The sequence below is a fragment of the Eumetopias jubatus genome, unplaced genomic scaffold (genome assembly GCF_037043125.1).
Source record: "Eumetopias jubatus isolate StellerSeaLion01/CBP00866 unplaced genomic scaffold, mEumJub1_p1.0 scaffold_3, whole genome shotgun sequence".
NCBI classification, from domain to species: domain Eukaryota; kingdom Metazoa; phylum Chordata; class Mammalia; order Carnivora; family Otariidae; genus Eumetopias; species Eumetopias jubatus.
In genome coordinates, this window is record NW_028274809.1 from 15,865,001 (window position 1) to 15,891,927 (window position 26,927).

At 44.5% G+C, this 26,927-nt stretch overlaps 1 long non-coding RNA gene across 1 annotated transcript in view; it reads right to left on the bottom strand.

Annotated features, from left to right (window-relative positions):
* The window catches only part of LOC114210875 (uncharacterized), a 33,951-nt gene extending 11,784 nt beyond the window's left edge, over window positions 1-22,167 (bottom strand). Inside the window, exons 1-2 of the long non-coding RNA XR_003609597.2 lie at window positions 21,889-22,167; window positions 19,990-20,214 (exon numbers count right to left, since the gene is read on the bottom strand). This is a non-coding gene — a long non-coding RNA (uncharacterized LOC114210875). The remainder of the gene's footprint in view (window positions 1-19,989; window positions 20,215-21,888) is intronic.
* Window positions 22,168-26,927: the final 4,760 nt, after the last annotated feature.

Sequence of the window (26,927 nt, forward strand, 5' to 3'; positions counted from 1 at the left end):
TCCAGAGCTAAACCTAGTGGCACAGTTTCTTGGAAAGACCTTTTTCAATGCCTGGGCAGCCAGTTCCATGCGCTCTTGCCTCCACCGCAAACTTCTCTTCTTTACGACAGAGCCTGTACCAAGAATACTTTTCCAGACTCTATTCACACATAAAGAGCAGAAGAGAGACAGCTGGGTGGCTCAGTCTGTTAGGCGTCTGCCCTCAGCTCGGGTTACTATCCCGGGGTCCTGGGATCAAGTCCTGCATGGGGCTCCTTCCCCAGCGGGGAGCCGGCTTCTCCCTCTCCCTCTGCCTGCCACTCCCCCTGCTTGTGTTCTCTCTCTCTCTTTGACAAATAAATAAATAAAATATTTTTTTTAAAAAGTGGGGGGGACAAGAGGACAGCACTAAAGTGTCACCACCTAACCTCATCCCCCAGTTTAGGCAGACCAACGTGCTAATCCCCCACATGGGTGCTAATTCACACACATGGATAGCCACCCAGTCCTTCCGCTAGAAAAGCCAGCATGTTTCCATATGGCTACTGAGCTCAGCCAAGACACTGGACACTTAGTTCTCAGGCAAAATGAGTCATCCGTGGAAGACAATTAAATTCTAGCTCTAGGATTGGGAGTAATGGGAGGCTGACTGGACCCCAAAGGCCCTTTGTGTTGCCAAGGTTGTGTTTTCCAGCAATCTTCGGCTAAACAGGCTAACAGGGAAGGTTCCTAAGTGCTGGGAGGGAGCATGAAAAGGAAAATAAACAGAATGGAGAGACAGCTGGAGTGTGGATGCCCGAGTTCCTTCTGAACTTTGTACAGGGAGACCTCACGTGTTCTCTCTTCCCGCGGAAGCAGGGACAGACGGACATTGCCCTGCCACACGGCCAGACTGGGAATTCCACTCGCTCTTTGGAAATCCATGGGAATTTTTCTCTCTGGTCCTGAACCCAATACATGAATCTAAAAAGGGATACCCTTGTTTTCCTTTCTTTTCAGTTCCCATTATCAGTTTCGACACTGGAATTTCTTCTAATTTCTCCCCCTCTCTGTCGTTCATAGCTCTGCTTAGCGGCTTAGCCCTCTACCCTGTTCACACCGAAGATGGGAAAAGAATTCTCAGGAGGGAAAAAGTATAACTTTCTCATCACAAAAATAAACTTTTGGCATTTGTCCTTAGGGCTTATCTTAAGTAACATAACACGTTTTTACGCATTTGCTAAGTATTAAATATCATCTTCGTACCCAGCCCTCTGCAGAGGATATCGAGGTGGACAAAGTACAGATCCTACTGTCCTGGAATCCCGGTGTTATAATAATTTGTTTATGTGCCTTAACGTTTTCATACAGATAGGAGCAAGGCATTGTGGGAATACAGTGGAATAAACCCTTAATTGTCCCTAGAGATATCAAGGAAATCCTCTTGGAAGGGGTGACATTTGAGCTGGCTCTTAAGGGATGAATAGTAATTCTCTATGCAGTCAAAAAAAAGGAAAGAGCTTAGGAGGCTAAAGTGAGATCATCTTAGAGCAAGAGAAGATGAAAAATCACTTTTGTCTTCAGGAGACCGCATTCAACAGCAGTCTAAGAGATGAGCCTATGAAAGTATGTAGAAGCCAGGGCAAGGAGGGTCTTATGCTCTCTATTTAGAGCCTTGGACCGTGTCTCTAGGAAATTAGAGAAATGGAAGGGTTTCAAGTCACCAAGCAACCTGATCAAATTTGCATATTAAAAAGATTCCTCTAGCTGTGGTGATGGGGGTAACTTGGTCAGGGCAAGACCAGAGGCAGGGGAACTAGTGAGGAGGTACTGAGAAGTCCAGCCAGAGATGGGGAAGGTCTGTAGGGCAGTGGCGTGAGTTTGGAGAAGAGAGCTTCATCTTATTTGTGGTTCAGTTCCCAAGGTAACTGTTTTCCCTAATATTGGGATGCGGGATCAGACAAGAGGATATCTACATCCTAGGGCAAGGATTCTGTGTTTTCTTGGCTTATCTTTATTAAAAATTATCCTGTCCTGAGTCTGAACTAGGCTCTTCCACACCAAGTGAGTGGTGGTGGTGATGGTTTGTCATTGTTGATGATGATGGTGATGACAGTGATGGTGACAACCCATGCAGAATACAAAAATAAACTTCAAACTATCCTGAATTAAGATTGCACACCAATTATTCTCTCAAAAGGTTTGAGGTTATATCTTCAGAGATAAAGTTACTGTTATGGGTTGAGGCTATTCTTGTCTTCAACTAGAATGCCCCCCAGGTGGAGGAAAGAAGGACAGAGCTATGGGCCTGACATGTACTTGGTAGGGCAAGAATGAGATTTGGCAGTGATAACTCTATACCTCTCTCAGATGGCCTGGGAGTTTGCAGACTTGACAGATTTTCATAAATGGAATTCAACCTCCCTCTACTTCCATTCTGACTGCCAGCTAACCTTTTTTGACCATTTACAATGTGTCACAAACTATTTTAAGCTCTTCATATGCACTATCTCCTATAATCTTTTTAATGATCTAGGGGTAGGTTTTATTACTATCCCCATTTTGCAGAGGTAGAAGCTGAGACACAGAAGCATTGACTAACTTGCTCAAGGTCACACAGCTAGTCATCCATGATTCCCTGCAGGCCTGTTGACCCCAGACCTTTGGCTCTTTTCCTCAACACCAATACCACTGCTCCTCTGTGGGACAGAGGTAGGAGCAGAACTTTTGTACAGTCCATATTCAGATGACGAAGCTGTAGGATGGCCAGCCAAATAAACAACGGTGAAAGTTCAAGATTGCAGAAAGTCAGAGGCACATATTAGCATCAAAGAGAAGGTCATTGCTATGTGGAGAGGGGTCTTCCCCTGGCCACACAGAAATGGCTCCCATGCTGGCAACTGGAATTCTGTGAAAAGTCTGCTATTTAAAGCACTTTGCTGAGAGAGGGAAAAGCAAAAAACTCCTCGAATGAGGCACTCAGAGCTACTGGAAATCCCCGAAGAATCATGAGTGAGATGAGTATTTCTCCACCTCTGCTCTTCCCCCTTATGAGGACATGACGCAAAGTCAAATTATTGAGGGAGCAGGTAGAGGGAGAGGCAAGTGGTGTGGACAGTGACTAATATGAAAGCAGCAGAAAAGATCAGCTGGGAAGACTGGAAGGAGCAGGAGACAGGGGGCAGGCATCCAGAGGAAGTGGTTTTGTTAAGGCTCGCTAAGAGCAACAAAGGTTCTGGGAAAACTAAGGACGCCGTGGGAAGGTGAGTGACCCAGAACTTACAATATGTGTTTCTTGAGATCAGAAGATGTCTACTGACTGTAACATTTTTCAGATTGGAGCCCTAGCAGATAAACAAGGCTTCAAAATCTCAAAATCTTCATGTTAGTCAAAATATAGCCTGATTCCCTCGAAGGCCATCTTGTCATGGCTTCGAGACTCCTTCGCTCACCTGGACTTCAAAGCACAGATGTCAGGTTTCCGAACAGGCCAGTCTACCTTCGAAGATTAGAAGAAAAAGCAAGAGCAGAAGAGATGAAAACCACAGTTGGTGTGTTGCAAATGGGAATTGTTTGTGTAAGGCATGGGGCTGTTCTCAGTTCTCTGGGTTGCATGTGAAAATCAAAATGATTACACCAAGTGCAAGAGGCTGACGTGTCCTCCACCGGCCAAACAGGTGGCCTCTGGCTTCCCCACTGCCCTCAGCCTCACTGCAGAAACGGAACTTGAAAAGACGAGAGTTTTCTGAAGTTGTTCCATCTTAGCCCCTGGGGTCGAAGTTGTAGCCAGTGGGAGAAAACTAGTTGGCAGTGTCGTTTTCTTTAATCTGAGCTTTTTTACTTTACTTTATATGGGAAATTCTCTTTAATCTTACAACATAGAGGTTTATTTTTAATCTTTTGAAAATCCCTTAAATTAATATTTGAGCCATAGGACCAGAAATAGAAACATGCTATGTTCAAGAAATGATGGTAGAGTTGTCTTGTATTAGCTTGTCTTGTTTTCTTTTGTTTGTTTGGGTTTTTTTGTCCCCCTCCCTTCTGAATCTCTTTCCTTGCAACTTTTATTTGCAATCTGTTTCGTAAAAGATGAAAACAGCCCACTTTTGCAGATGAAGCTGAAAGAAGACTCTTTTCCCCCAGTGAGAGTATGTCCTCACTCCATGAACACTGGCTCAGCAGACCTGAATAGCAAACGGAGGGGGTAACTGATGTCATAATTTACACCTTTTCATATTGTCTATCCATTAGCCAATTTTGAAGTTAGAGACATTCTTAATTCTTTTGCCTTTTAACTTTCACACTAAAATTAAGAGTGATTAACATACAACTATTACACTAGTACAATATTCTGCATCTGCCTTTATATTTACCCTTATAAAGTGAGTTTTAGGGGCATCTGGGTGGCTCAGTCGGTTAAGCATCTACCTTTGGCTCAAGTCATGATCTCAGGGTCCTGGGATCGAGCCCTGAAACGGGCTCCCTGCTCAGGGGGGACCCTGCTTCTCCCTCTCCCTCTGCCGCTCCCCCTGCTTGTGCTTGTGCTCTCTTTCTCTCTCTGTCATATAAATAAATAAAACCTTTAAAAATAAATAAATAAATAAATAAATAAACAAAATAAAGTGAGTTTTACACTTTTGTATGCACATGTCCAAACTCATCACATCCCCTACATTGAATCTGTGCAATTTTTTGTTTATCAATAAAGCTATTAGAAATAATAGTTATCATGAAAAAAAAAAAGAGTAGGGAGAGGAGTCTCAGGCCACCTCCTACACCCTTAGGCACACGGAGAGGAAGGGGACAGAAGGTCTTAGCACAGGAGAGAGCGCGTGGACTCACTACCATGGATGGGGCCCAGCATGCTCTTCAGGGCCGAGTTAGGCAGAGGGGTGAAAACTGGGTTGGAGGTGGTCCGAGAGCCTTGGAACATTTGCAGAAGCCATGCATGTGATCACAACGTCTCACGAGGACAAGCTTCACAGGTCAGGGAGCAGCAGTGACTTCCAGCAAGGGAAACAGCATCCACAGTGGCTGAAGAACAGTTGTGTTGGGTCAGGCTGCCCCACAGAGGGGGCCGGTGGGCTGCCCCTTTCAAGGCATGAACTGGATGGACACAAGGCTGCTTGGCAATTACGGGATTGAGCTGCCTGGGCACAAATAACCCTCCAAATGTCTCAACTCAAATGACTAAAAAGCAGTCACACTATTCTATTTAAAAAACATAGCATTTACTCCTAAATTCTAACTTCTGCACTATGACAAAATGGTGTCATCTTGTTTTCAATTTAAAGTCTTAAATCACCAGTGGCTTATTGGAGAATGTGGTGTCCAAGAGAGAAAGCCTAATGACAAAGACCCAGACATACAATGGGCTAAGGGTTGGTCCCCAGGAACCACTCTCCACACAGAACTTTAGGGTAAAATCTAGACCTTCCTGGGGGTCATGAGACCTGATGTCCCAGGCAGTTTTTCCACCAGCTGCAACCAGACGTTAGTCCAGTCACTGCCTCTCCCGGGAGCACCATCTCCCCATCTGTCCAACATCCAAAGGCACATCTGGAGCCCTAACCATTCTCTAGGTTCAACAAGCTAGGATGTCTTCCAAACCTTTTGGGTAGAAAAGACCATATCTTAACACCAGAAAATGTTCAAAGCCCTTCATTTTTTTAAAACTATCTAAATGGCAGAAAGTAGTGGACTCCATGGTCCTCTTAAGACGTATATTTGTTAATTAGAAGAGCATCTACACAGATCAGAAAAGTAGCGGTCAACGCATCTTCCAGATGCAAGATTCATGAGTCTAGTTTCTGGTGCACAGACTGATCCACTGGTCCCTCACAGGGACTGGAAATTCCTGGGGCCATAATGTCCAATCTCTGCTCAAAGTCTGCTGTTCTGGTCTAGGCGTCCAACAGCTCAACCACATTACACCAAAGCACCGGGGCACTGGATACTGTGATGGGGACATTGTCACTCCCCCAGGAAACACTCCCCCCCAATTTTAAAGTACCACTAGACTCAAAGGGCCACCTGGCTGGAAACAGTCCTGGACTATATTTTAACTCCCAAAGACTCATCACTACCCGAAATAGTCTTAAAGCCCTTAAAATATCTTGGAATTCCCAAGCCCTTAGAGTCAGCAAATTCAGCGTTACGTATATTTCTAAGTGCAACTGACCATTCTGTGATTTCCCTCTTCCCCTCCGCGGCAGACTTCATACTCATGAAACACTGCCTCTTTCCTTGCAACTTTTATTTGCAATCTGTTTTGTAAAAGATTGCTCAAGGTCACACAGCATGGGTACTGTCTGAAGTGGCTTCTGCAATTTTCTATCCACCTGTAATGGTTCCTCTCTCTCTCTCTCCTGTCCCTCCCTTCCCCCTGCCCTCCCAGTCTTACTCCAACCACAATACGTGCGTACTCTTCTCACTCCCCCCACTTTACCATTCTCCAGGCCCTAGATCTTCTAGCATAGCCACGGCACACTGGAGCTCACATTTGGGATCAAAGAGGCTTCTGATTCATACAAAATTCCAGAGGGGGAAGGGCCTCCGGCCCCACAAGTGGGTGTAACCTACACAGAATGGTCATTTCGTCGTCTGGGGTTTAGAAGTTAGCCGGCCGATCTAAAACCGGCTGGAGAAGCACCAAGTGTCCATCCAAGCTGAGTGTGAGTCCTATGCAGGCAGCATGCTCAGCATCCGGGGCAAGCTGGGGGCTCATTCTTCCAGGCCCTTCAGAAATAGCCCCTCAAGGGCCTGTTTCCTCCTGGCCATGTTTCTCCCTGATCCAGACAACGGGGTGAACTTCAGGGGCACCGGGGCAAATGCAGAGAAGAGAGGAGCTGAATGGAGGAAAAGGGGTACTGACAAATGCCTGAGGTTAAGTGAAATGACTGGATTTTCAACAAACCATCACTCACAGCAGAGAATTACAGTCAGGTCTTCAGGGCCAATGGCGAACTTAGCGCTGGGCTGAGTGCCAGGTTTCTGGAATGCATCTGAGGGACATGGCTTCTGTGGGTGTACGTTCTCCTCCTCTTGATTTCTGTAGCACTTTAGTGAAAAGCTTCCTTAAGACATCCATCCATTCTTCCTTGTTTGGTGTTTACTGGTACACTTTTGCTCCCCGTTGGGGTGCAAGCTCCCCGAGGGCAGACCCCAGGCCGGTTCATGTTGTTTCTGCTCACGGCCGGTGGCTGCGCCCACCCGGACCCCCTAAGGGGCAGAAGCAGCAGGTGTCCCCGGAGCCCAGGCAGCACGTTGCCTGCGGGACAGACCCTGACGGGGAGTCCACCTTGCAGACACCCAGTCACACTGAGTCCCATCATCTGGAGCCTGGGGCATCACTGTTTCTCTGAGACAGGTAAAAATAAAGCGTTTAAAATTCAAGAAGACATCTCAGCAAAGCAGGGACTCGGTGAAGACGGCCCTTGTGGCCGTATCAACAGCAGACAGCAAAGGATGGAGACAGAGCGCCAGAGAAGACAGGCAAGGTTGCCTTGTCCTTGGGTCTCATTAGTGGAAATAAAACTTCCAGGAAAGTCACATCGTTTAACGTTGTTTGGAAGTTTCCTGGGTGATCATGAAAGTGCTGGTGGCAGTATAAAGTTTTCAGTATATACAGAGCCTGCCCTGAGAGCAACTGGATTGGCAATTAGGACAATGTGGGGTCAGGAGCTCTCTTCACTTCTTTAGCTACTAATTAAGAAATCAGCTACATGTCAGGGGCTTGATGTTACCTAATGGGCTAAAGCCGTCCATGGTGATGACTAATAATATTGGTGTGTTCTGGAGTTAATCTTGAACTGGATTTCCTGCGGTGATGAGATTAGATCATGCTATTCTTTGACAGAGCCTCTCTATGGGTATACGGAAGACACAGCTGAGCAAGAGGAATAAAGGTTTTACCCTCTTGCATTCACCCTCTTGCATTCTCCCTCGTTCCCCCCCTCCCCACCCGCCCAAGAGCCACCAGGTACCATCAGCTGTCTTCACCTGCACATGGGTGTTCTTGGTACGATGTGTAGGAATCACAGGGCCAGGCTGCCTGTGGACCCAAAACCTTCACTGTCATGATCATGTCAAAAGCTCAGAAAGGGGAGCGTCGCAAAGATGTTTTGCGAATACAAATTAATAATCCAGCAAGTGTGGTTTGACGTCTCACTTTGCCCCTTGCCAGCCTCAATTAAGCTTCTTAACCCCTCCGAGCCTCAGTTATATTCACCTGTAAAATGGGAGTAATGGTAGTACCTAGCTCATGAGTGTTTGGAGAATTAAATGAGATAAAGCAGGTATCAGGTTTCGTGTAGTATCTAGTTCCAATAAGTGCGAATGGAACTATTTTTATTATTCTCTGAAAATGTCTCTTTATTTAACCTTCTTTCTTTTACAGAGTATAAACCATTTTACAGTCGTTCCACCACCCAGGGAGAGAAGGGATCTTGGCTTATGGAGGAAACCACAAATAAGATGGTCATACGTACAGATTTCTACCTTCAAGCTTAGAAGACAGCACTTTGATGGAGGCTAGTTAGGATCTCACAGGAGACTCTGAGGCCCTGAGGACACACTCCTTTAAATATCACATACCATTGGGGCGCCTGGGTGGCTCAGTCAGTGAAGCATCTGCCTTGGACTCAGGTCATGATCCCAAGGTCCTGGGATCGAGCCCCAGGTCAGTCTCCCTGCTCAGTGAGGACCCTGTTTCTCACTCTCTCCCACCCCGCATGCTCTCTCTCTCTCACTATCTCTCTCCCTTTCTCTCAAATAAATAAATAAAATCTTTAAAAAATATATCGCACACCATTATGTGTTTACAGTTCCAAAGTAAACCAAGATCTTTGAAGAGTGCTTCTCCATCAGTCTTTTCTTTCTACTGCTAATGGAGAAGGATCTTTCAGATTTGTGCCAGCCTGTTGCCTTAAAAATAGACAAGGCAGACACAAAGCAGTCAAGGAATATCCTCCAAGCTGAGTGGGGTTTTACAAAGTTTGCATAATGATTAATGAAAAAGTGATGGAGCAGGAGTGACCATAACTCTTGGCTTTTCCCATCCCTGATGAATGGAGTTATCCATCCTTATCAAGGATGCTCTAAATGGTATGATATGAGAGATGGGCATTTCTTTGAGGCTGATCGACCTCAAAAGAGAGAAGGCATGAAGTCACATCACTGTAGGTGAAGGACGGATGTACATCAATATATATAAGCCACTTTGGTTAGCAGAGACCCAGTGACTGGTTCTGACCTAGGCCCCAGGGTCATTTGACACAGAGTCATGGACCAAAGCACAAATAGTGCTGGATGCTCTATGTGTTCACCGCCAAGACAAAGTGGAAGAATAAAAAAGAGGAAGGCAGAAGTTTACCACATGCTCGACAGAAGTCATCTTAAAACAAAGAGCCAATAAATCATTGTTCTCAGCTGTACATCTGCTCTCATCTTGTCATCTTCATTTAGATATCAATTTGATTTAAAAAAAAAAATGGAAAGTCATGGTCACCAAGTTCCAGAACCTCATCCTTGTCTAAGACCTAGAACCCCTTCATTTTTATGAAAATTGGGCAAATAACTCCCAAAAGCCAGTGTGGAGTCCAGGGCTGGTCAGAATTACCTGGGGAACATTTACAAATTACAGATGCTATGAGGTTACCCCATATGGACTGACCTAGAAGTATAGGGGTAGGCCCATTGATTTAAGCATGCCTGGTGATTGTGATGGGGGACCAACTTTAAGAACCCCTGGAATGGGCCATTTCCATGCCCAGCTTTACGGAATTTGCACCTGAATGCCATCTCCTCATTAATGGTCCTCCTTATAATTCACCACTGGGAAGCCTGCCCAGCAAGTTCCAAGAAGATAACATGACACCAATAGCCAGTCTCTTCTACTGCTTAACCAGGGGTTTTCCTGCCCCTCTGCTGCAAAAAGTCATTCCAACAATCAACAAAGCTAAAAAGCAACTTACAGAATGGGAGAAGATATTTCCAAATGACATATCTGACAAAGGGTTAATATGCAAAATCTATAAAGAACTTACAAAACTCAACACCCAAAAAACAAATAATCTAATTAAAAATGGGCAGAAGACATGAATAGACATTTTTCCAAAGAAAACATACAGATGGCCAACAGACACATGAAAAAATGCTCAACATCCCTCATCATCAGGGAAATGCAAATTAAAACTACAATGAGATATCACCTCATACCTGTCAGAATGGCTAAAATCAACAACACAAGAAACAAAAGGTGTTGGCAAGGATGTGGAGAAAAAGGAAACCTCTTGCACCATTGGTGGGAATGCAAACTGGTGCAGCCACTCTGAAAAACAATATGGAGGGTCCTCAAAAAGTTAAAAATAGAATGAACCTACCATCCAGCAATTGCACTAGTAGGTATTTACCCCAAAAATACAGAAATACTAATTCAAAAGGATACTGCATCCCAATGTTTATAGCAGCATTATCTACAATAATCAAATTATGGAAACAGACCAAGTGTCCATCGACTGATGAATGAATTAGGAAGATGTGGGGTGTGTGTATGCATATTACTCAACCATAAAAAAAAAAAAAGAATGAAATCTTGCCATTTGCAAAAACATGGAAGGAACTACAGAGTATTATTATGCTAAGCGAAACAAGTCCGTTAGAGAAAGACAAATACCATATCATTTCACTCCTGTGTGGAATTTAAGAAACAAGACAGACAAGCAAAGGGGAAAAAAGAGAGAGGCAAACCAAGAAACAGACTCTTGACTACAGAGAACAAACAGATGGTTACCCAAGGCGGGGGGGGGAAATAGGTGATGAGGATTAAGGAGCACTTGTCATGGTGAGTACTGGGTGATGTAGGGAAGTGTTGAGTCACTGTGTTGCACACCTGAAACTAATATTATACTCTATTTAACTAACCAGAATTTCAATAAAAACTTTTTAAAAAGTCCCTTCCAAAGTCCTAACACCTTCCACTTAAACTGGCCTTTACCTTCATCTGTATCTGGACTCCTCCCCCTCTCAAAATGGAATCCAATGACCTGTTCTCATGCTGAACACTTTTCCTGTTGAGAATCTTGTAAATGCAACATGAGTTTGTCCCTGAACATAGTGGCTAAATGTCCAGAAAAAGAATCACTCCCATAGGTGCTCAGGGAAATTCCTAATGAGCCCGTGGAGTACTACTTTAAAAAGAGAGAGAGAAAGAGAGCTATATTTCAACTCTGAGTATGTGTGTGTGTGTGTGTGTGTGTGTGTGTGTTGTAGGAGAGGAGAGATTTTGAGTCAGATTTAAGCAAAGCAATAAATTAATCTTTTATTCCAACAGGGGAAAAAAAATGATCTGACCTTGTATCTGGAAGCTGGGGAAAAGACAAGCTTCTCTTTTATCATTTTGGAAAGATGCCAGGGATGGGGAGGGGGAGGAGTAGTTTTTCTTTTTTAATCACAGTTTTTAAAATGGTATACCATGTCTTGTCAGGCCTAAACCACCCTAAACCATCTTTCAGAGGAAAAACTCCTGTAATCTCCCGTCTTCCTTTGTGGGGAAGAAAGATGTCATGGAAACCATGCCTGTGCCTAAAACAAGAGATGGTGACAGTGATAACGTAACTGTTTCCATGACTCCAAAAGGAGATGCTTGTCTCTACATGGAGGCGTTTTATCAAGCATCAGGAACTTTCCCCGGGCTGAGACGCCTGTGCCCACCCTGCCCCAGTTACTCTCTGTCAGTAGTCTATCCAAGCTTTAAAGTCAAATTCTCCAGAAGCTTTTTCTTCTCTCCTTGGTTGGAAGAGATCCCGCTTGCCCTGAATGTGAGCTCTTCAGACCTTGAGCGGTGGTTCTCATCAGAAGGGTAGGACTATCTGGAGACATTTTGGTTGGCGCAACTGGGAAGGAGGCATCTAGTGGTGGAGGCCAGGGATGCTGCTAAGCATCCTGCAATGCGCAGGAGGACCCCCATAAAAAAAAATTATCGACCCCAAACTTCCACATCACTGAGGTTGAGAAACCATGTTGGGCAGTGATCTGTGTGCTGGCCCAGCAGCAGGACCTGACACAGCCCATGTCCCTCCCCCTTGGTTTCTAGGACACTACACTCTCTGGGTTTCCTCCAATCTCACGGATCCGTCCTCCAGTCACTTCCTATCTCCCCAACTTCTAAACGGAGGGGCGTGCATGTGCTCCGTCCTTGGATTCATTCTCGCTCCAGCCCATGCTCTTAAATATCCACAGACCCACCGGCCCCCTCCCCTGAACTGCTCTTGGACACCTCCACTTGGCCGTCACCAGTGCATCCCTAACTCGGCATATCCGAAACATGAGTTCTGGTTTTTCCTCAAAACACCTGCTCCCCCAAGGCATCTCTGCTAATGGTCATTCTTTCTGCCTCGTTGCTCAGGGGAATAACCTTGCAGTTGTCCTTGACACCTCTCTTCCTTCCTCTCAAACACTCAGCCAATCTACCATGAAATCCTGTTGACTCACAATCTATCCAAACGTGACCACGGCTATCACCACCGACGTCTCAGCTACCGCCTTGTCTCACCTAGACCAGCGCACTGGTCTCCTCGCTGGTCTCCCTGCTTCCATCTCTAGCCCCTTCTCGATATAGGAGCCAGAGTGATCGTTTCGAAATATAAGCCAGGTCATGTCACGTCTCTATTTGGAATCCCCCAAAGCCTCCTTCCTGTCAATCCTGGGGCGGAAGCCAAAGTTCTTACAGTGTCTTGACAAGGTTTTATATAATCCACCTGCTTCAAAATCCCCTAATCTACCCGAACAGTGTGTCTGCGACTCATAGCCTACCACTCTCCCCCTCTTTCTGCATCCACACTGGCCTCCTTACTCTTCCTTGAATCTGCCAGACACAGTCCCACCTCAGGACCTTTGCCTTTGCTGTGCCCTCTGCCTAGAACGATCTTCCCCTCAAATTCCCATAACTGCCCCATTGACCCTTCAGGTCTTACTGAAATGTCACCTTCTCAGAGAGGCCTCTCGTGGCCACACAATTTACAATTGTAGCCTCCCCCATCTCCACTTACTGGTTTTAATATTTTTTCCATAGTGTGTACCACCATCTGGTATGCTACGTATTTTACTTAGCTAATTTGTTATTTGATCCTCCCAACAGGATGCAAGCTGTCTAAGGGCTGGGATTTATTTTTCATTGCTGTTCCCACAGCACACAGGTAAGTGCTGTCCATAGTAAATGCCCAAAGTGATGAATGAGCAAATCCCCGGGTCAGCATCGAGATTGTCTAGGAACAGGGGGTGCCTTGTTGCATCCCCTGCACAGGGTCATGCTCACCCTGCCTTTTGCATCTCTCTGACACTGATCCCTTGCCTAGACCAGGCACTGGACGAGGAGCTTTTGTACAAATTAAATGAAATTAAATGAAATGACTAATTTCATTTAATTTATTAGGAACTCAATCTAGTTTTAATCACATTTTCAGTCTGAAAGCTTGAAACGTCAAAAAGCATCTTTGCCTCGGTGAAGGCTTCCTCCGGCCTTCCTAACCGGTTTATCAATCCACCAGGACTCTGGCAGAGGCTACAAATCACGCCTGAGGACAGGCTGTGAACAGACTTCCTGCACCATCTTGTGGTCAGTCTGGGAACGACACCTCCTGGCTGCGATCTGGGTCCCCGCGTGCGTGAAAGGTGTCTGTTGACTGGTCTCCTCCCAGCCCCAAAGCCAGACTGTTTCTCCTCTCCTCCCCGTTCCTCCACTTCCCAGACTGTCCTTAGCTGGGAGTACTTTAGCTTGGTGATTCTCACTCTTTATCGGGAAAAAAAATGAATTTCCTCCTGGCCCCGCAAGGAGAGCACTGAAGGTTACTCGTGGTCTTAACTACTCCCAAATTGCTCCTGAACCAGCAGCTTCATCCGATTCAAGTCCCCGTGTCCTGAAACACCGTGGGTAACGGTCTTTAATAGCCATGTCGTGAGATGCGGGAGTTCAGTGGCATCGCGAGAAGCTGTCCCACCTTCATCTCCCAAAACTCAACCGTTGGGAGTTTTTGTTTTGTTTTTAAGATTTTACTTATTTATTTGACAGAGAGAGACACAGCAGGAGAGGGAACACAAGCAGGGGGAGCGAGAGAGGGAGAAGCAGACCTCCCGCTGAGCAGGGAGCCCGATGCGGGGCTTGATCCCAGGACCCGAGGATCATGACCGGAGCCGAAGGCAGACACTTAACGACTGAGCCACCCAGGCGCTCCTCTGTTGGGAGTTTCTGATATGTGCTCTTTATTCAACATTCCCAGAACTCAGGCTGTAGGTATAAATACTCCTGGGAGAGGTAACAGCTTCATTTCCAATCATACCAACCTACAGACAGGTGTTGAAGGGTAAGGGCAGGGGAGAAAGGCCTAGGAGAAAGGTCTAAAGGTGGACACCCAAGGGGCAAGGCCTGTGACAAAGAAAGGCAACAGGGCCTCTAAATTCGACTTTACACATCTTCACTTTGCCTCCTGTTTAGCCCACCTGCGTCCAGGAGGATCTCACTACTTCTGTTCCGTGTATTTGGGATTAGGGAGGGGAGAGGGGGCAGATCAGTCTTCACTGGTGAAAATTCTACATTAACATGGTCTATAAAGCAGCTTTATTACTCTCAAGAACCCCCAAACAATATTAACTACAGCCACCAAAGTCTGCTTGGGAAAAGATTATAGACCAAGAACAATGAGTTGAAAGGAGCACATGAATTGTTAGAAAGGAGCTTGCACTTCTGAGGTATGAGAAGGTTTCCTGAATCACTTTGGCCAAGACATTGTTTTTGTGATATCGATAAAGAAATGAAAGAAAGAGTGTGGAATTTTAAGTAAATTTAGACTTTAGGCGCCAGTACCTGAATTACCATCAGAAGGAGAAGGGAAGAGAATAAACATTAGTTAAGAGCCTATTTATGGGAAGCACTATTGAGGCACATTACATACCTTTTCATCTAAATTAACAACTCTTTTCTGAGGCCAGCTCTGTGACCTTGTGCTAGTAACTTAACCTCTCTGAGCCTAAGTCTTCCCCTCCATAAAAGGAAGCTGATGCTGTGAAAAACAGTGTGATGGTTCCTCAAAAAGTGAAATATGGAATTATCATATGATCCAGCAAGTCCACTGCTGGCAATGCACCCAAAAGAAGTAAAAGCAGGAACTCAAACAGATATTTGTACACCAATGTGCAAAGCAGCATTATTCGCCAACCAAAAGGGGGAAACAACCCAAATACTCATCAAGAGATGACTCCATGAACAAAATGTGGTATAAACATACAAAAGATCATTGTTCATCCTTAAAAGGGAATGGAATTTTTTTTAAGATTTTATTTATTTGTCAGAGAGCGAGCACAAGCAGGGGGAGTGGCAGGCAGAGGTTGAAGCAGGCTCCCCGCTGAGCAGGGAGCCAGATGTGGGGCTCGATCCCCGGACTCTGGGATCATGACCTGAGCCAAAGCCAGAGGCTTAACCGACTGAGCCACCCAGCCGTTATAGAATAGAATAGAATTCTGATGCAAGCTACAACATGGGTGAACCTTGAAGACATGATGCTATGTGAAATAAGGCAGACACAAAAGGACAAATACGTACCATCCCACTTACATGACGTACTGAGAACGGGCAAATTCAACTCAAAGTGAGAAAAAGTAGAATAGACGTTAGTTACTAGGAGCTGAAGGAGGGAAAATGGGGAGTTAGTGTTCAGTGGGGACAGAGTTTAGTTGGGGAAAATGCAAAAGTTCTGTATATGGATAGTGGTGGCAGTGGCTCGTTGTGAATGTGCTTAATGCCACTGAAAGGTACACTGGAAAATGGTTAAAATGGTAAGTTTGATGTTATACGTATTTTACCACAATAATAGAAAAGGGTGCTGAGTTACCAAAGCCCAGTCTTTCTTAGACCACCAAATCAATGTTCTTTCTACCAGATCCTCTCATTCCAAATGTGTTGAATTGTGGTTTTGTTAAGTATTACTTGGCAAAAAGTGTGAGTAGATGTTGTAAATTAATTGGGTAGTTTTATTGGTCCCTGAAGCACAAAAAGGAAAAAATATTGCAATGAATTTTTCCAAATATGAAATATTACTTCTGGCTTTCCTCCTGAGCTGATTCCATTCTGGACCACTTTGTCTCCCCTGGGGGTGGGGAGGGGGGAGGGGAGGGCAGGCAATTTCTCTTCTTCTATAGTCTTGATGAGAAAAGTCTCCACAATGTACTTTTTTTTTCTATTAACAGTGTAAAAGCATGACTTTTTTCCTCCAATTTTAATTGAGATGGAACATTCCAAGACCAAGAAAATGTCGTGCATTGGATGATGAGTAAGCTGGACATCATGGGAATGATAGTTGCAGGACACAGCTATTTGCCAAAAATGTGACCTATGGGATTTAAGGACCGTGTCACGCTGCTCTGCTTGGATGGTTTTTATTTGGATGAGATTAAACCACCAATTTAGCTTTCTTTTGAGAGCAAAAATGTCCAGAGCAAACCAGGGTATGGAGAGGGGGGATGTACACAGCCATGCGGAAGGAGGGAAAGGTGTCCCCTAACTCAGAGAACTCTGGGACTTACAGAAGAAATAACCTAGGCTCCCTAGTGAACACAAAAAGAACAAGAGATAAAGGGATAGTTCTACGCCCACGTTATGCTTTGACCTGGAAGGAAAGTAAGCCGAGAGGACGCTAACTTTGAAGATAAGTTACAGAATATGAATCTCTCCACATGGGGCACTGACTCTATTTTCTTATCACTTTCAAATCCTGCCAAAGAGCACAGTCAAGACTAAAATATAAAAGGCCATAAAAGGGAGGTCCAAATGGCTCTCCAGATGTGTGTGTGTGTCCATTCTATGAGAAATCACACTAGCAAGGACAGATAAAAATGTGATGGGCTTCCATGGTAAAGCTGACTCGACTGATAAACATATATTGAGGACATACCACATACAAGGTTATTGGGCCAGGCTCCATGAAATACAGAATCAAGCCTGATCCCGTCCCCATGCCAGATTATAATCTAGCTTTACATTTTTAGGAATTTAGTCCCATCAACAGAAAACTATCCTGATAGTTAATTAAATAACCAGTAGAGGAAGTAGGAATTCCAGTCTCAATGGAGGGTTGAATATGTGCATTTAACGCCTCCCCCCTCCTGGGTCCTTGTTAAAATGGTAGCAAGAAAATGTCGAAGGACATAAGCCCCACCACAGTAAAGAAAATAAAAGAAGGGCTATTGTTGAGGTGAAGTCAACAAAGGTCTGGAAGACAGAGGCTGGATGATGGGGTGTTAAAACAAAGATCAAAGGAAATCATGACCTAGAATCTGCGTGGAAGGGAATACATTCCAGGAAAGAGCCAAACCCTCTGAGGAGGTTCAGGACTCACACACAGCAGGAATGTCGAGGTAGTGAAATGAAGGTGTGTACCCGAAGGTGGGCTCCTCTGCCCACCGCACTCACTTGAAACATCTCCCCCGTGCCCCCCGCCATGCTCCAGTGTAATCATTAGAGAGTGCTCCTCCACACAGATCATATGGTACCACGGAAACATCGCTGCCTTCTGGCATTTAGGATGCCCTCCATCTTGCAGAGGCAAACCCCTCCAATGGTTGGGTCCTGCCCACAGGATCTACATACAGGCTCTTTTTATTGCCTCCCACTCCAATCTGAATGGACACAAGGATGATGTTTCAGGATAAAATTTGTTTTTAATAGTCATTTTTTTAATGACTCCCACCAATATAAAGATAAACTGGGTTATAGATAGGAACTCAAAAAAATGAAAACTCTCATTAGCAATTGTACCCATAAAACGAAAATAGGATGCTATATAAAGAAAATCATAGACCAAAACAAGAGCGATTGAAAAAAAATCTAAATTATTGCAAACAGAAAATTCATTACAAGGGCTGGGAAAATAAAATCTACATGACTTCCCCCCAGAATCAGGTCCTAAACTCAAGAGATAAAAAAGATGATAGAAAAAATAAGAGACCTATAAGCCTAATCCATGGATCCAGTATTAGCTAATAGGAATTCCAAGTAAAGAGAAGTGGGAAGAGAAGAAATTGTCAAAGAAATAATACAAGACAGTGAGAAGTCAGAGGTGGGAATGAGGGTTCAGGGAGTGAGGAAAAATGTCCCAACAGAGTAGCGTTTTAGCTCAGCCTTGAAAAATGTGTGGGATTCTGACCAATGGGGAGAAGCAAGGATCTCAGTACAGAGCCTAGCAAGCAGAGTCCAGACCGAAAGAGAGCATGGTTTGGCCCATGAAACGGCATAGATTCGGGTCCAAATACCATTTTCTCAGTCTGGGCATCTCCAGACACTGATCCATGTGGTATCTGATGGAATCCTCATAGACAGGCAAGGGGTGGGGAGGTGGGGGTGGTAATCCCTCTGGGACTACAGTGGGGGTCTGTGTTGCCATAGGAGTCTCCATATTGGAGGCTGTGGTGAAGCTGTCAAGGAGAAGCTGCAGCTGTCTGAGGCTCCCCCCGGAGGCACCAGCATCAGAATCCACCCTGCCTAAGAGAACCTGTGTCAGACACCCCAGCTGGCGCTAACAGAGGAGGAAGGCCCGGAGGGTCCACAGTGCAAATTCTGCCCCCCTCCCTAGGAGAAATGGTTTAAAAGCCAGAACAGGGAGCAGAAGGGGGCAAAAGAAACCCCCAGAGTGACTAAATAGGCATGAGGCACCTTTGGGGGGGGGCAGGGAAATGTTCTAGAACCAGATTGTGGTGATGGTGGCCCAACTCTATAAATTCACTACAAATAATTGAATAACACACTTAAGATAAGTGAATTTTATGGTATATCAACTATACCCCCATAAAGTTGTTTTAAGAAAAAGAGAAAGGAGGGCGCCTGGGTGGCTCAGATGGTTAAGCGTCTGCCTTCGGCTCAGGTCATGATCCCAGGGTCCTGGGATGGAGCCCCGCATCGGGCTCCCTGCTCCGCGGGAAGCCTGCTTCTCCCTCTCCCTCTGCCTCTCTCCCTGCTCATGCTCTCTCTCTGTATCTCTGTGTTTCAAACGAATAAATAAAATCTTTAAAAATAAATAAATAAAAATAAAAGAGAAAGGAAACCGTTGCATGGAAAGACGTGGTTGTAATGTTCACGTGTAAACGGAAATTAGTGGAATGACTTGGGCGTCCAGAGCAGGATAACTAGGTGGCCTACTCTATGCCAAAGTTAGCAAAACTCCCTTCGCGGAATACTGCAATCTTCCTGCTTGCACATACCCCATGTGTTCATCTCTACGTGGTCACATATAAAGCACCGGGCACAGTGCCAGGCACACAGCAAGCCCAGGGCAGGTGGGCAGTGCCATGCTTGGCCTCCAGGGCAGGCCCACAGCGGCAAGGGTGCTGGAGCAGGTGGGCAGAAGACTGAGAGCATCAGGGGTCAGCAAGGCAGGGATGGAGCAGGGACGAGAGGTTGGGGTTATTACCACCAGTCAGGACCAGTGGGATGGCTCCAAACCAAGAGGGTCTGGAGTGGAGGAGATCAGAATCTCCCCAACTTGTTTGCGATGGGCTTCAGACTGCCTGGGTTGGGCTCCTCTGGGACTTAACTCATTGAACTGGTGCAAGCTTCAGCTTCCTCCTCGGTAAAGCAGGGTGAATAAGGACACCCATTTTTACGGCACTATCACGGGGATTAACGGAGGTAACACGCATGACATCCTTGGCAAATTCTCAGTGTTAACTATTATAATTATTATTCCGAAACTCCCAAGAGTGAGAATTATTAGTGTCTCACAGAGCCTAGTTTCTCAAGAGGTTTTTCTAATAAAACTGCCATCATTTTTCTGTATCTTCAAAGCAAAAGAAAGAACAGGAAGGATTTGGGAAGAAGAAGGGGAGACCCAGCATAAAATTCGGAAAGCAATTCTTGTTCCTCATACTGCAATCCAAAAACCATCTTTTTCTTCCCCTCTCCATAGTCCGTTTTGACATCTAGGGCGTGTTGGTGACCAGGGATCGTGGGTGCCTTGCTGTGGTGAGTCTGCATGTCACCTCCCCTACCTGGGAAAATAGCCTGTCCTCCTTCACCAGGTTCCCATGATTCTGCAGGAGAAAGGCTCTGGGTCTGTACCACTTCGGGAAGACAGGAAGCTGCAAAGCTGGCGGACGTCAGCATGCACGGTGGACAGCATCACAGGGCTGGTGATTCACAGGAGGGGAATGGGTGGCAGACGGTCGCCGAAACATCCATTGTCCCCACACGGCCCCTGCTGCTTCCTCTAAATGCTGCAGAGGAGGGAGGCAAGAGCCACAAAGGCAAGGCTGACTTCGGGGTCCCCACCGAACGCCCGCATGTCTCTGTTTGATTAATGGCACTGTATACATTTTTATTTCCCTCGTTTTCAGTGTATTCCTGGGAAGGGGTAGGACAAACAAATGTCACAAGGGACTCAAAAGCATATGAAATTATTATCTCTCATCAAGGAGGAACGGGAGGGAGGGAGGGAGGGAAGGAATATGTGACAAAAAAAACCTAACGGGTCACACTGCACACCAGCTTTCTCCTTATTGCCTGCCTTTTAGCCTGGGTAAAGGCTAACTGGTGAAAATGATACCATAGCAAACACTCAGAATCTCTTAGAAGACATATTATGCTAGACTTGAGGAATAAAAAGAATAGCTAAAGCCCTCGTGTCTTCAGGAATTTAAATGTGCCCCAGGAGTCAGGATATATACATTCAAAACAAAATAACAATTGGATAGCTTGCAAAACTTCTAAGGTTTGATCTAGCCAGTCCACTATTCAGGAACTGTCCTATACATGAGTTTTCACTTATGCCCAAAACGATAGTAAGGGCCCTTTGTTGTCACACTGATTCTAGTGGTGAAATTGAGAGTAACCTAAGTGCCCAGTAATGAAAGAATGATTAAATACATTATAATATGGCTCAGTCGGTGAAGCATCTGCCTTCAGCTCAGGTCATGATCCCAAGGTCCCGAGAGCAAGTCCCACATCGGGCTCCCTGCTCAGTGGGGAGTCTGCTTCTCCCTCTACCCCCCATCCCCGCTCGTGATCTCTCTTTTTCTCTCTCAAGCTCTCTCTCTCAAATAATCATTTTTTAAAAAATAAATAAATATGCATAAAAGTTTTTAAAAAGAGCTGTATGGGGGCAAAAGTTCCACATAAACAGGAAAATTCCAATTGAGTGTTGAGGCAGTCAACAAGAGGACTGATAACGTGAAAATAAAGACAAACAGAAAAGGGAAGGAAACACAAAAGAAAAAAAATTTTTAATGCAAGAAGACAGGGATACTCAAATATCACATTATAAAGATAGAATAAACAGAACAAAATTGATAAGCAAAGAGTACAATTGGAAGAACGCTTTAAAAAAAATGGGATATGGGCGCCTGGGTGGCTCAGTCGGTTGGGCGACTGCCTTCGGCTCAGGCCATGATCCCGGAGTCCCGGGATCGAGTCCCGCATTGGGTTCCCTGCTCGGCGGGGAGCCTGCTTCTCCCTCTGACCCTCTCCCCTCTCATGTATACTCTCTCTCTTTCATTCTCTCTCTCTCAAATAAATAAATCTTTAAAAAGAAAAATGGGTTATGGGTCGAATGGCATCCCCCCAAAGAAGATACGTTGAAGTCCTAACTCCTAGTACCTCAGAATGGGACCTTACTTGGAGGTAGGGTTATTGCTAATGATCTGGTTAATAGGAGGTCACTAGGGTGGGCCCTAATCTGACTGTGTCCTTATGAAAAGGGGGAATTTGGATACACAGATGCACACAGAGGGAAGATGATTATGAAGACACAGGGAGAAGCCATGTCACGGATCGGAGCGATGAATCTACAGGTCAAAGAATGCCACAGATCATGGCAAGCCCCCAGCAGCTGGAAGGAGGCAAGGAAGAATTCTCCGGTAGGTTTCAGAAGGAACATAGCCAGGCCAACACACCTTGATTTCAGACTTCTAGCCTCCAGAATGGTGAGAGAACTGATTTCTCTTGTTTTAAGTCACCCAGTTTGTGGTCTTCTGTGACAGGAGCCCTAGGAAACTAACACACGAATATAAATACAATGAGATTAGAAAATAACAAGTTTCTGGTTTTCACCAAAACATTGAGGCAATTTCAAGGCATTTTTTTTCTTAAAAATTATTAATTTTGGGGCGCCTGGGTGGCTCAGTCGTTAAGTGTCTGCCTTCGGCTCAGGTCATGATCCCAGGGTCCTGGGATTGAGCCCCGCATCGGGCACCCTGCTCAGCGGGAAGCCTGCTTCTCCCTCTCCCACTCCCCCTGCTTGTGTTCCCTCTCTCACTCTGTCTCTGTCTGTCAAATAAATAAAAATCTTTAAAAAAAAATTAATTTTGCCAGGATGAGAAAAATAAAGACTAAACTATTCTCCTAAATTTCATTTGGATTTTTATGATAGCAGTAATGCCACTGTAAAAAATAATAATAATAAAGAAAAGCATGAAGAGAAAAATAAGTTAACCACAATGTCACAACCACCATCATGTTGGCACATTTCCTTCCAGGCTTTTCTCTATGCAATGTATGTGCCACACACACACACACACACACACACACACACACACACACACACACACACATTTCGACCTGAAGTGCCTCTAAATTTTGATTCCAACTTTCTCCCCCCAAATAATTCATAATATGAAATAATCCTCATGATGTAAGAAGTTGTGTAAATGCTTCTGTTGCCCATATGATCAATCGAATGGGTGTTATATGACATTTAGCTCTTTAGATATTAGGGCGTGTAGGGTGTTTCTAATCCGCGGCTACTATAAAAATCTTCACAGTGAAGGTCTTTGTTCAACCCGGCCTGAGCGCCCCTCTCCTGACCCCCACCTGGCCTCCCATTAAAGCCATCCTGATCCCATTCTGACCTTCAGTCTTCCTCCCATTTCAGACACGGAGTCCTTCTGAGGCCTGACAGTGTCTAGTATAGGGCCACGAGGGTAGACAAAGTGTAAGGGCATTGGAACTTTAGGCTTTACAAATAGAATTTGGAAAGCTGGGGTGTCACATTGTTTGGGCAACAGAGTGGCGGGTTTTTCATTCCTATTTTGATGAAGCCTGTGGAACTCTGTAGTATCACAGAGCAAAAATTTCACAGCTGTGTTCTGCTAACAACTGTGATGTGTTCCCCCAGTGGGAAGCTGGGACTCAGGGATGGGAGAGGGTACATACATACACCCCTCCCTATGGACCCCTACTCATGACTCTCACTTAAAAATGTTTATCTTAACATGACTATGATGATTAAGGAAAACGAAAGAGAATGATTTTAAAACTCTATACATTTCCTGGTAAAGCACAAACACTTGTGAAAAAAGCCCATGATTTAAAAAATATCGAGATGTAAGCCACATAAATCAAATCTTTCTAGGGTCCTCAGTAATTTTGTCGGTAATTTGTTTCAGATTGTAAAGAAGTCCTGAGGTCAGGGCGCCTGGGTAGCTCAGTCGTTAAGCGTCTGCCTTCGGCTCAGGTCGTGATCCCAGGGTCCTGTGATCAAGTCCCACATCGGGCTCCCTGCTCAGCGGGAAGCCCGCTTCTCCCTCTCCCACTCCCCCTGCTTGTGTTCCCTCTCTCGCTGTGTCTCTCTCTGTCAAATAAATAAATAAAAAATCTTTTGAAAAAAAAAAAGTCCTGAGGTCAGAAAGTTAGAGATTTCTAAAAAAAAAAGAGAGAGAACTACCTTAACATGTGGAAAATCATACAGGTATGAAATCCTCTGGTTGTAAAAAACTGATGAAGTCGTTAGGGACTGCCCCTCCCTTATCCAACATGTGACAGTTCATGCAGGCTAAAGAAAAAAATGAATGTGAAGTGGGGAAATCCTTAGCTATAATGTATTTTGTCAATGTCAAGGACTTCATAAAACTCCGCAAATGTGGTCTTTAGAGGAAAATCTTCACTTATAGCTTGCTTTGATTAAACAAGAAAGCTTGCACTGAGATTTCTATGAAGAAATCCTGTAAATGCAGACAGTATGGGAAAGCTGCAGGTCATCCCTCTCTTACCATGAGAGGGCATTTTCTAAAGAGAAAATCTACCACCAGCATTTTTCACAGAGCTGGAACAATTCTAAAATTTGTATGGAACCAGAAAATACCTTGAAGAGCCAAAGGAATGCTGAAAAGAAAACCAAAGCTGGAGGCTTCACAATTCCGGACTTCAAGCTCTATTACAAAGCTGTAATCATCAAGACAGTATGGTACCAGCACAGAAACAGACACATAAATCAATGCAAACAGAAGAGAGAGCCCAGAAACGCACCTTCAACTCTATGGTCAACTAATCTTTGACAAAGCAGGAAAGAATATCCAATGGAAAAAAGACAGTATCTTCAACAAATAGTGTTGGGAAAATTGGACAGCCACATGCAGAAGAATGAAACTGGACCACTTTCTTACACCATACACAAAAATAAATTCAAAATGGATGAAAAGACCTAAATGTTGAGACAGGAATCCATCAAAATCCTAGAGAAGAACACAGGCAGCAACCTCTCTGACCTCGGCCACAGCAACTTACAAGACTCGTCTCCAAAGGTGAGGAAAACAAAAGCAAAAATGAACTATTGGTACTTCATCAGGATAAAAAACTTTTGCACAGCAAAGGAAACAATCAACAAAACTAAAAGGCAACCTACAGAATGGGAGAAGATATTCACAAATGACCTATCAGATAGAGGGCTAGTATCCAAAATCTATAAAGAATTTATCAAACTCAACACCCAAAAAACAAAAAATCCAGTCAAGAAATGGGCAGAAGACATGAACAGACACTTCTCCAAAGAAGACATACAAATGGCCAACAGACACATGAAAAAATGTTCAACATCACTTGGCATCAGATCAAAACCGCAATGAGATACCACCTCTCACCAGTCAGAATGGCTAAAATTAACAAGTCAGGAAATGACAGATGTTGGTGAGGATGTGGAGAAAGGGGAACCCTCTTACACTGCTGGTGGGAATGCAAACTGTTGCAGCCACTGTGGAAAACAGTATGGAGGTTCCTCAAAAGGTTACAAATAGAACTACCCTAGGCCCAGCAATTGCACTAGGTATTTATCCAGAGGATACAAAAATGCTAATTCAAAGGGGCACGTGCATTCCAATGTTTATGGCAACATTAACAATAGCCTACATATGTGTGTGTGTGTGTGTATGCACACAATGTGTATATACAGTGTGTAGTGTGTATACACACACACACACACACACAGAGGAATATTACTCAGCCATCAAAAGAATGAAATCTTGCCTTTTGCAAAGATGTAGATAGAACTAGAGGATATTATAAGCGAAATAAGTCAGAGAAAGACAAATACTGAGTGATTTCACTCGTGGAATTTAAGAAACAAAACAGATGAACATAGGGGAAGGGAAGGATAAATAAAATAAAAACAGGGAGGCAAACCCTAAGAGACTCTTAACTCTAGGAAACAAACTGAAGGTTGCTGAAGGGGAGGTGGGTGGGGGGATGGGGTAACTGGGTGATGGGTATTAAGGAGGGCACGTGATGTGATGAGCACTGGGTGTTATACGCAAGTGATGAATACATGTTTTTTTTTTTTAGATTTTATTTATTTGAGAAAGAATGAGAGAGAGCACAAGAGGGAAGAGGGTTAGAGGGAGAAGCAGACTCCCCGCTGAGCAGGGAGCCCGATGTGGGACTCCAGGACCATGACCCGAGCCGAAGGCAGTCACCCAACCGAGCCACCCAGGTGCCCTACATTATATGTTAACTAAATTGAATTTAAATTTAAAAAAAATAGAGAAAATCTGTAAATGCAAAAAAACTTTCAGCATCAAAAAACTCATACTGGAGCCTGGTGATGGGTATTAAAAGAGGGCACGTTCTGCATGGAGCACTGGGTGTTATATGCAAACAACGAATCATGGAACACTACATCAAAAACTAATGATGTATGCTGATTAACATAATTTAAAAAAACTCATACTGGAAGGGCAGCTGGGTGGCTCAGTTGCTAAGCATCTGCCTTCGGCTCAGGTCATGATCCCTGGGTCGTGGAATCGAGCCCCGCATCGGGCTCCCTGCTCAGCGGGAAGCCTGCTTCTCCCTCTCCCACTCCCCCTCTTGAGTTCCCCCTCTCACTGGCTGTCAATAAATAGAATCTTTAAAAAAAAACTCATACTGGAGAGAAACCCTATTTCTACAAAGTAATGCATGCAGAAAAAACTTGAGACTCCATCTTATTTCATAACGTAGAACTCACACAGAATAATTTCTCTTAAGAACTGAGGATTAATTTACCAAGGAATCACCAAGTGGAAAAGTTGCTTCTGAATGAATCCCACCAAGTCACCACTATTCAAAGTTATCAGTAAATAAGGATGCTAACGGGGAAAGGTTTGAAAAAGTGTGAACGAGAAAAATGCATGTTAACATTAGACACACATATGCCTTGTGGTTCTAATTTTGTTAACATTTTAATCAGAAAAGTTATTGAATGCCCACTCAGAGGACCATGGACCATTATTAGGGCACTGGGGCTAGAGGGGATTTCCAAACAGATGTGCCCCTTGAGTCTACATACTTGCAAGAAGACAGATTAGAATCAGAGACAAGTTTGGTTTTTTTTGGGGGGGGAGGGGGGGTCAGATTGATAACACATTACTTAAATCAGGCTATATACGTACATATACATAGCTTGTTTTTCTATCTTTCCATGACAATACAGACCTGCTTCATCCTAAAATTACAGGTGTTATTGTGGTAGAAATATTAAGCTACCAAAGTTTAAAATAATCTGAGCAAGGTTAGTGACAGAGAAATGAGGCACAATTATATTTAAGTTGATGCACAACACAGGAAGCTGCTAGATGCTTTTTGTTACAGTTGCCAGGATTCCATACAGTGACCTGGTTTTATAAGTGTTCTTAGTATAAAGGGACATATGCCTGGTTTTGTCATAAACAAACATCAAGTGGTCTTG